Here is an 11,432-nt window from a genome sequence, read left to right as displayed (position 1 = left end):
AAGAAAGATTGAAAGAAAGAATGAAACAAAGATTGAAATAAAGAATGAAAGAAAGATTGAAAGATAGATAGAAAGAAAGATTGAAAGATTGAAAGTAAGATTGAAAAAAAGATTGAAAGACTGTAAGAAAGAATGAAAGAAAGATTGAAAGATTAAACAATTGAAAGAAAGTTTGCAAGAAAGATTGAAAAAAGGAAGATTGAAAGAAAGAATGAAAGAAAGATTGAAAGATAGATGGAAAGAAAGATTGAAAGAAAGAAAGATTGAAAGAATAACAAAAGAAAGATTGAAAGATTGGAAGAAATATTGAAAGATAGAAAAATTGAAAGAAAGAAAGATTGAAAGAAAGAATTAAAGAAAGATTGAAAGATTGAAAGAAAGAATGAAAGAAAGATTGAAAGATTGAAATATTGAAAGAAAGAATGAAAGAAAGATTGAAAGATTGAAAGATTGAAATAAAGATTGAAAGTTTGAAAGAAAGATTGAAAGAAAGATTTAAAGAAAGAAAGATTGAAAGAAACATTGAAAGAAAGATTGAAAGATTGAAAGAAAGATTGAAAGAAAGAATGAAAGAAAGATTGAACGATTGAAATATTGAAATAAAGAATGAAAGTTTGAAAGAAAGATTGAAAGAAAGATTTAAAGAAAGAAAGATTGAAAGTAAAAAAGATTGAAAGAAATATTGAAAGAAAGATTGAAAGATTGAAAGAAGGAATGAATGAAAGATTGAAAGAAAGATTGAAAGAAAGATTGAAAGATTGAAATATTGAAAGAAAGAATGAAAGAAAGATTGAAAGATTGAAAGATTGAAATAAAGATTGAAAGTTTGAAAGAAAGATTGAAAGAAAGATTTAAAGAAAGAAAGATTGAAAGAAAGATTGAAAGAAAGATTGAAAGATTGAAAGAAAGATTGAAAGAAAGAATGAAAGAAAGATTGAACGATTGAAATATTGAAATAAAGAATGAAAGTTTGAAAGAAAGATTGAAAGAAAGATTTAAAGAAAGAAAGATTGAAAGTAAAAAAGATTGAAAGAAATATTGAAAGAAAGATTGAAAGATTGAAAGAAGGAATGAATGAAAGATTGAAAGAAAGATTGAAAGAAAGATTGAAAGATTGAAGGAAAGAATGAAAGAAAGATTGAAAGAAAAATTGAAAGAAAGATTAAAAGAAAGATTGAAAGACTGAAGGAAAGAATGACAGAAAGATGGAAAGAAAGATGGAAAGAAAGATTGACAGAAAGAAAGATTGAAAGAAATATTGAAAGAAAGATTGAAAGATTGAAAGAAGGAATGAAAGAAAGATTGAAAGAAAGAATGAAAGAAAGATTGAAAGATTGAAATATTGAAAGAAAGAATGAAAGAAAGATTGAAAGATTGAAAGATTGAAATAAAGATTGAAAGTTTGAAAGAAAGATTGAAAGAAAGATTTAAAGAAAGAAAGATTGAAAGAAACATTGAAAGAAAGATTGAAAGATTGAAAGAAAGATTGAAAGAAAGAATGAAAGAAAGATTGAACGATTGAAATATTGAAATAAAGAATGAAAGTTTGAAAGAAAGATTGAAAGAAAGATTTAAAGAAAGAAAGATTGAAAGTAAAAAAGATTGAAAGAAATATTGAAAGAAAGATTGAAAGATTGAAAGAAGGAATGAATGAAAGATTGAAAGAAAGATTGAAAGAAAGATTGAAAGATTGAAATATTGAAAGAAAGAATGAAAGAAAGATTGAAAGATTGAAAGATTGAAATAAAGATTGAAAGTTTGAAAGAAAGATTGAAAGAAAGATTTAAAGAAAGAAAGATTGAAAGAAAGATTGAAAGAAAGATTGAAAGATTGAAAGAAAGATTGAAAGAAAGAATGAAAGAAAGATTGAACGATTGAAATATTGAAATAAAGAATGAAAGTTTGAAAGAAAGATTGAAAGAAAGATTTAAAGAAAGAAAGATTGAAAGTAAAAAAGATTGAAAGAAATATTGAAAGAAAGATTGAAAGATTGAAAGAAGGAATGAATGAAAGATTGAAAGAAAGATTGAAAGAAAGATTGAAAGATTGAAGGAAAGAATGAAAGAAAGATTGAAAGAAAAATTGAAAGAAAGATTAAAAGAAAGATTGAAAGACTGAAGGAAAGAATGACAGAAAGATGGAAAGAAAGATGGAAAGAAAGATTGACAGAAAGAAAGATTGAAAGAAATATTGAAAGAAAGATTGAAAGATTGAAAGAAAGAATGAAAGAAAGATTGAAAGATTGAAAGATTGAAAGATTGAAAGAAAGAATGAAAGAAAGACTGAAAGATTGAAAGAAAAATTGAAAGAAAGATTGAAAGATTGAAAGATTGAAAGAAAGATTGAAAGTTTGAAAGACAGATTGAAAGACTGAAAGAAAGATTGCAAGAAAGATTGAAAAAACAGAAAGATTTAAAGATAGAATAAAAGAAAGATTGAAAGAAAGATTGAAAAAAAAAGAAAGATTGAAAGATAGAAAGAAATATTGAAAGACAGAAAGATTGAAAGAAACAATTAAAGAAAGATTGAAAGATTAAAATAAAGAATGAAAGAACGATTGAAAGAAAGATTGAAAGAAAGATTGAAAGAAAGATTGAAAGAAAGATTGAATGAAAGATTGAAAGAAAGAATGAAAGAACGATTGAAAGAAAGAATGAAAGAAAAATTGACTGATTGAAAGAAATATTGAAAAAAGAAACATTGAAAGAAAGAATGAAAGAACGATTGAAAGAAAGAATGAAAGAAAAATTGACTGATTGAAAGAAATATTGAAAAAAGAAACATTGAAAGAAAGAATGAAAGAAAGATTGAAAGAAAGATGGAAAGAAAGATTGAAAGAAAGAAAGATTGAAAGAAATAATGAAAGAAAGATTGAACGATTGGAAGAAATATTGAAAGATAGAAAAATTGAAAGTAAGAGAGATTGAAAGAAAGAATGAAAGAAAGATTGAAAGATTGAAAGAAAGAATGAAAGATAGATTTAAAGAAAGATTGAAAGACTGATAGAAAGATTGAAAGAAAGAAAGATTTATAGAAAGAATGAAAGAAAGATTGAAAAAAGAAAGATAGATTGAAAGAAAGATTGAAAGAGTGAAAGAAAGAATGAAAGAAAGATTGAAAAAAAGATTGAAAAAAAGAAAGATTGAAAGAACGATTGAAAGAAAGATTGAAAGAAAGATTGAAAGAAAGATTGAAAGAAAGATTGAATGAAAGATTGAAAGAAAGAATGAAAGAACGATTGAAAGAAAGAATGAAAGAAAAATTGACTGATTGAAAGAAATATTGAAAAAAGAAACATTGAAAGAAAGAATGAAAGAACGATTGAAAGAAAGAATGAAAGAAAAATTGACTGATTGAAAGAAATATTGAAAAAAGAAACATTGAAAGAAAGAATGAAAGAAAGATTGAAAGAAAGATGGAAAGAAAGATTGAAAGAAAGAAAGATTGAAAGAAATAATGAAAGAAAGATTGAACGATTGGAAGAAATATTGAAAGATAGAAAAATTGAAAGTAAGAAAGATTGAAAGAAAGAATGAAAGAAAGATTGAAAGATTGAAAGAAAGAATGAAAGATAGATTTAAAGAAAGATTGAAAGACTGATAGAAAGATTGAAAGAAAGAAAGATTTATAGAAAGAATGAAAGAAAGATTGAAAAAAGAAAGATAGATTGAAAGAAAGATTGAAAGAGTGAAAGAAAGAATGAAAGAAAGATTGAAAAAAAGATTGAAAAAAAGAAAGATTAAAAGAAAGAATGAAAGAAAGATTGAAAGAAAGATTGAAAGAACGATTGAAAGAAAGATTGAAAGAAAGAATGAAACAAAGATTGAAATAAAGAATGAAAGAAAGATTGAAAGATAGATAGAAAGAAAGATTGAAAGATTGAAAGTAAGATTGAAAAAAAGATTGAAAGACTGTAAGAAAGAATGAAAGAAAGATTGAAAGATTAAACAATTGAAAGAAAGTTTGCAAGAAAGATTGAAAAAAGGAAGATTGAAAGAAAGAATGAAAGAAAGATTGAAAGATAGATGGAAAGAAAGATTGAAAGAAAGAAAGATTGAAAGAATAACAAAAGAAAGATTGAAAGATTGGAAGAAATATTGAAAGATAGAAAAATTGAAAGAAAGAAAGATTGAAAGAAAGAATTAAAGAAAGATTGAAAGATTGAAAGAAAGAATGAAAGAAAGATTGAAAGATTGAAATATTGAAAGAAAGAATGAAAGAAAGATTGAAAGATTGAAAGATTGAAATAAAGATTGAAAGTTTGAAAGAAAGATTGAAAGAAAGATTTAAAGAAAGAAAGATTGAAAGAAACATTGAAAGAAAGATTGAAAGATTGAAAGAAAGATTGAAAGAAAGAATGAAAGAAAGATTGAACGATTGAAATATTGAAATAAAGAATGAAAGTTTGAAAGAAAGATTGAAAGAAAGATTTAAAGAAAGAAAGATTGAAAGTAAAAAAGATTGAAAGAAATATTGAAAGAAAGATTGAAAGATTGAAAGAAGGAATGAATGAAAGATTGAAAGAAAGATTGAAAGAAAGATTGAAAGATTGAAATATTGAAAGAAAGAATGAAAGAAAGATTGAAAGATTGAAAGATTGAAATAAAGATTGAAAGTTTGAAAGAAAGATTGAAAGAAAGATTTAAAGAAAGAAAGATTGAAAGAAAGATTGAAAGAAAGATTGAAAGATTGAAAGAAAGATTGAAAGAAAGAATGAAAGAAAGATTGAACGATTGAAATATTGAAATAAAGAATGAAAGTTTGAAAGAAAGATTGAAAGAAAGATTTAAAGAAAGAAAGATTGAAAGTAAAAAAGATTGAAAGAAATATTGAAAGAAAGATTGAAAGATTGAAAGAAGGAATGAATGAAAGATTGAAAGAAAGATTGAAAGAAAGATTGAAAGATTGAAGGAAAGAATGAAAGAAAGATTGAAAGAAAAATTGAAAGAAAGATTAAAAGAAAGATTGAAAGACTGAAGGAAAGAATGACAGAAAGATGGAAAGAAAGATGGAAAGAAAGATTGACAGAAAGAAAGATTGAAAGAAATATTGAAAGAAAGATTGAAAGATTGAAAGAAAGAATGAAAGAAAGATTGAAAGATTGAAAGATTGAAAGATTGAAAGAAAGAATGAAAGAAAGACTGAAAGATTGAAAGAAAAATTGAAAGAAAGATTGAAAGATTGAAAGATTGAAAGAAAGATTGAAAGTTTGAAAGACAGATTGAAAGACTGAAAGAAAGATTGCAAGAAAGATTGAAAAAACAGAAAGATTTAAAGATAGAATAAAAGAAAGATTGAAAGAAAGATTGAAAAAAAAAGAAAGATTGAAAGATAGAAAGAAATATTGAAAGACAGAAAGATTGAAAGAAACAATTAAAGAAAGATTGAAAGATTAAAATAAAGAATGAAAGAACGATTGAAAGAAAGATTGAAAGAAAGATTGAAAGAAAGATTGAAAGAAAGATTGAATGAAAGATTGAAAGAAAGAATGAAAGAACGATTGAAAGAAAGAATGAAAGAAAAATTGACTGATTGAAAGAAATATTGAAAAAAGAAACATTGAAAGAAAGAATGAAAGAACGATTGAAAGAAAGAATGAAAGAAAAATTGACTGATTGAAAGAAATATTGAAAAAAGAAACATTGAAAGAAAGAATGAAAGAAAGATTGAAAGAAAGATGGAAAGAAAGATTGAAAGAAAGAAAGATTGAAAGAAATAATGAAAGAAAGATTGAACGATTGGAAGAAATATTGAAAGATAGAAAAATTGAAAGTAAGAAAGATTGAAAGAAAGAATGAAAGAAAGATTGAAAGATTGAAAGAAAGAATGAAAGATAGATTTAAAGAAAGATTGAAAGACTGATAGAAAGATTGAAAGAAAGAAAGATTTATAGAAAGAATGAAAGAAAGATTGAAAAAAGAAAGATAGATTGAAAGAAAGATTGAAAGAGTGAAAGAAAGAATGAAAGAAAGATTGAAAAAAAGATTGAAAAAAAGAAAGATTGAAAGAAAGATTGAAAGAAAGATTGAAAGACTGAAGGAAAGAATGAAAGAAAGATGGAAAGAAAGATGGAAAGAAAGATTGAAAGAAAGAAAGATTGAAAGAAATACTGAAAGAAAGATTGAAAGATTGAAAGAAAGAATGAAAGAAAGATTGAAAGATTGAAAGATTGAAAGATTGAAAGAAAGAATGAAAGAAAGATTGAAAGAAAGATGGAAAGAAAGATTGAAAGAAAGAAAGATTGAAAGAAATAATGAAAGAAAGATTGAACGATTGGAAGAAATTTTGAAAGATAGAAAAATTGAAAGTAAGAAAGATTGAAAGAAAGAATGAAAGAAAGATTGAAAGATTGAAAGAAAGAATGAAAGAAAGATTGAAATATTGAAAGAAAGAATGAAAAAAAGATTGAAAGACTGAAAGAAAGAATGAAAGAAAGATTGAAAGATTAAACAATTGAAAGAAAGTTTGCAAGAAAGTTTGAAAAAAGAAAGATTGAAAGAAAGAATGAAAGAAAGATTGAAAGATAGATGGATAGAAAGATTGAAAGAAAGAAAGATTGAAAGAATAACAAAAGAAAGATTGAAAGATTGAAAGAAAGAATTAAAGAAAGATTGAAAGATTGAAAGAAAGAATGAAAGAAAGATTGAAATATTGAAAGAAAGATTAAAATAAAGATTGAAAGTTTGAAAGAAAGATTGAAAGAAAGATTTAAAGAAAGAAAGATTGAAAGAAATATTGAAAGAAAGATTGAAAGATTGAAAGAAAGATTGAAAGAAAGAATGAAAGAAAGATTGAAAGAAAGATTGAATGAAAGATTGAAAGAAAGAATGAAACAAAGATTGAAATAAAGAATGAAAGAAAGACTGAAAGAAAGAATGACGGACAGAAAGATTGAAAGAAAGAATGAAAGAAAGATTGAAAAAAGGTTGAAAGACTGAAAGAAAGAACGAAAGAAAGATTGAAAGATTAAACAATTGAAAGAACGATTGCAAGAAAGATTGAAAAAAGAAAGATTGAAAGAAAGATTGAATGAAAGATTGAAAGAAAGAATGAAACAAAGATTGAAATAAAGAATGAAAGAAAGACTGAAAGAAAGAATGACGGACAGAAAGATTGAAAGAAAGAATGAAAGAAAGATTGAAAAAAGGTTGAAAGACTGAAAGAAAGAACGAAAGAAAGATTGAAAGATTAAACAATTGAAAGAACGATTGCAAGAAAGATTGAAAAAAGAAAGATTGAAAGAAAGAATGAAAGACTGAAGGAAAGAATGAAAGAAAGATTGAAAGATTAAAAGAAAGAATGAAAGAAAGATTGAAAAATTGAAAGATTGAAAGAAAGACTAAAAGAAAGAAAGAACGATTGAAATAAAGATTGAAAGAAAGAATGAAAGAAAGAATGAAAGAAAGATTGAAAGAAACAATGAAAGAAAGATTGAAAGATTAAAAGAAAGAATGAAAGAAAGATTGAAAAATTGAAAGATTGAAAGAAAGACTAAAAGAAAGAAAGAACGATTGAAAGAAAGATTGAAAGAAAGAATGAAAGAATGAATGAAAGAAAGATTGAAAGATTAAACAATTGAAAGAAAGATTGCAAGAAAGATTGAAAAAAGAAAGATTGAAAGAAAGAATGAAAGAAAGATTGAAAGAAAGATGGAAAGAAAGATTGAAAGAAAGAAAGATTGAAAGAGATAAAAGAAAGATTGAAAGAAATAATGAAAGAAAGATTGAACGATTGGAAGAAATATTGAAAGAGAAAAATTGAAAGTAAGAAAGATTGAAAGAAAGAATGAAAGAAAGATTGAAAGATTGAAATATTTAAAGAAAGAATGAAAGAAAGATTGAACGATTGAAAGAAGATTGAAAGAAAGATTGAATGATTGAAATATTTAAAGAAAGATTGAAAGATTGAAAGAAAGAATGAAAGAACGATTGAAAGAAAGAATGAAAGAAAAATTGACTGATTGAAAGAAATGTTGAAAAAAGAAACATTGAAAGAAAGATTGAAAGAAAGATTGAAAGAAAGATTGAATGAAAGATTGAAAGAAAGAATGAAAGAACGATTGAAAGAAAGAATGAAAGAAAAATTGACTGATTGAAAGAAATATTGAAAAAAGAAACATTGAAAGAAAGAATGAAAGAAAGATTGAAAGAAAGATGGAAAGAAAGATTGAAAGAAAGAAAGATTGAAAGAAATAATGAAAGAAAGATTGAACGATTGGAAGAAATATTGAAAGATAGAAAAATTTAAAGTAAGAAAGATTGAAAGAAAGAATGAAAGAAAGAATGAAAGAAAGATTGAAAGATTGAAAGAAAGAATGAAAGATAGATTTAAAGAAAGATTGAAAGACTGAAAGAAAGATTGAAAGAAAGAAAGATTTATAGAAAGAATGAAAGAAAGATTGAAAAAAGAAAGATAGATTGAAAGAAAGATTGAAAGATTGAAAGAAAGAATGAAAGAAAGATTGAAAAAAAGATTGAAAAAAAGAAAGATTGAAAGAAAGATTGAAAGAAAGATTGAAAGACTGAAGGAAAGAATGAAAGAAAGATGGAAAGAAAGATGGAAAGAAAGATTGAAAGAAAGAAAGATTGAAAGAAATAATGAAAGAAAGATTGAACGATTGGAAGAAATATTGAAAGATAGAAAAATTGAAAGTAAGAAAGATTGAAAGAAAGAATGAAAGAAAGATTGAAAGATTGAAAGAAAGAATGAAAGATAGATTTAAAGAAAGATTGAAAGACTGAAAGAAAGATTGAAAGAAAGAAAGATTTATAGAAAGAATGAAAGAAAGATTGAAAAAAGAAAGATAGATTGAAAGAAAGATTGAAAGAGTGAAAGAAAGAATGAAAGAAAGATTGAAAAAAAGATTGAAAAAAAGAAAGATTGAAAGAAAGATTGAAAGAAAGATTGAAAGACTGAAGGAAAGAATGAAAGAAAGATGGAAAGAAAGATGGAAAGAAAGATTGAAAGAAAGAAAGATTGAAAGAAATACTGAAAGAAAGATTGAAAGATTGAAAGAAAGAATGAAAGAAAGATTGAAAGATTGAAAGATTGAAAGATTGAAAGAAAGAATGAAAGAAAGATTGAAAGAAAGATGGAAAGAAAGATTGAAAGAAAGAAAGATTGAAAGAAATAATGAAAGAAAGATTGAACGATTGGAAGAAATTTTGAAAGATAGAAAAATTGAAAGTAAGAAAGATTGAAAGAAAGAATGAAAGAAAGATTGAAAGATTGAAAGAAAGAATGAAAGAAAGATTGAAATATTGAAAGAAAGAATGAAAAAAAGATTGAAAGACTGAAAGAAAGAATGAAAGAAAGATTGAAAGATTAAACAATTGAAAGAAAGTTTGCAAGAAAGTTTGAAAAAAGAAAGATTGAAAGAAAGAATGAAAGAAAGATTGAAAGATAGATGGATAGAAAGATTGAAAGAAAGAAAGATTGAAAGAATAACAAAAGAAAGATTGAAAGATTGAAAGAAAGAATTAAAGAAAGATTGAAAGATTGAAAGAAAGAATGAAAGAAAGATTGAAATATTGAAAGAAAGATTAAAATAAAGATTGAAAGTTTGAAAGAAAGATTGAAAGAAAGATTTAAAGAAAGAAAGATTGAAAGAAATATTGAAAGAAAGATTGAAAGATTGAAAGAAAGATTGAATTAAAGAATGAAAGAAAGATTGAAAGAAAGATTGAATGAAAGATTGAAAGAAAGAATGAAACAAAGATTGAAATAAAGAATGAAAGAAAGACTGAAAGAAAGAATGACGGACAGAAAGATTGAAAGAAAGAATGAAAGAAAGATTGAAAAAAAGATTGAAAGACTGAAAGAAAGAATGAAAGAAAGATTGAAAGATTAAACAATTGAAAGAACGATTGCAAGAAAGATTGAAAAAAGAAAGATTGAAAGAAAGAATGAAAGACTGAAGGAAAGAATGAAAGAAAGATTGAAAGATTAAAAGAAAGAATGAAAGAAAGATTGAAAAATTGAAAGATTGAAAGAAAGACTAAAAGAAAGAAAGAACGATTGAAAGAAAGATTGAAAGAAAGAATGAAAGAAAGAATGAAAGAAAGATTGAAAGAAACAATGAAAGAAAGATTGAAAGATTAAAAGAAAGAATGAAAGAAAGATTGAAAAATTGAAAGATTGAAAGAAAGACTAAAAGAAAGAAAGAACGATTGAAAGAAAGATTGAAAGAAAGAATGAAAGAATGAATGAAAGAAAGATTGAAAGATTAAACAATTGAAAGAAAGATTGCAAGAAAGATTGAAAAAAGAAAGATTGAAAGAAAGAATGAAAGAAAGATTGAAAGAAAGATGGAAAGAAAGATTGAAAGAAAGATGGAAAGAAAGATTGAAAGAAAGAAAGATTGAAAGAAATAATGAAAGAAAGATTGAACGATTGGAAGAAATATTGAAAGATAGAAAAATTGAAAGTAAGAAAGATTGAAAGAAAGAATGAAAGAAAGATTGAAAGATTGAAAGAAAGAATGAAAGATAGATTTAAAGAAAGATTGAAAGACTGATAGAAAGATTGAAAGAAAGAAAGATTTATAGAAAGAATGAAAGAAAGATTGAAAAAAGAAAGATAGATTGAAAGAAAGATTGAAAGAGTGAAAGAAAGAATGAAAGAAAGATTGAAAAAAAGATTGAAAAAAAGAAAGATTAAAAGAAAGAATGAAAGAAAGATTGAAAGAAAGATTGAAAGAACGATTGAAAGAAAGATTGAAAGAAAGAATGAAACAAAGATTGAAATAAAGAATGAAAGAAAGATTGAAAGATAGATAGAAAGAAAGATTGAAAGATTGAAAGTAAGATTGAAAAAAAGATTGAAAGACTGTAAGAAAGAATGAAAGAAAGATTGAAAGATTAAACAATTGAAAGAAAGTTTGCAAGAAAGATTGAAAAAAGGAAGATTGAAAGAAAGAATGAAAGAAAGATTGAAAGATAGATGGAAAGAAAGATTGAAAGAAAGAAAGATTGAAAGAATAACAAAAGAAAGATTGAAAGATTGGAAGAAATATTGAAAGATAGAAAAATTGAAAGAAAGAAAGATTGAAAGAAAGAATTAAAGAAAGATTGAAAGATTGAAAGAAAGAATGAAAGAAAGATTGAAAGATTGAAATATTGAAAGAAAGAATGAAAGAAAGATTGAAAGATTGAAAGATTGAAATAAAGATTGAAAGTTTGAAAGAAAGATTGAAAGAAAGATTTAAAGAAAGAAAGATTGAAAGAAACATTGAAAGAAAGATTGAAAGATTGAAAGAAAGATTGAAAGAAAGAATGAAAGAAAGATTGAACGATTGAAATATTGAAATAAAGAATGAAAGTTTGAAAGAAAGATTGAAAGAAAGATTTAAAGAAAGAAAGATTGAAAGTAAAAAAGATTGAAAGAAATATTGAAAGAAAGATTGAAAGATTGAAAGAAGGAATGAATGAAAG

The sequence above is a fragment of the Zeus faber genome (assembly GCF_960531495.2).
Source record: "Zeus faber genome assembly, chromosome: 8".
In the NCBI taxonomy this organism is placed as follows: domain Eukaryota; kingdom Metazoa; phylum Chordata; class Actinopteri; order Zeiformes; family Zeidae; genus Zeus; species Zeus faber.
Note: the sequence above shows the minus strand (reverse complement) of the source record.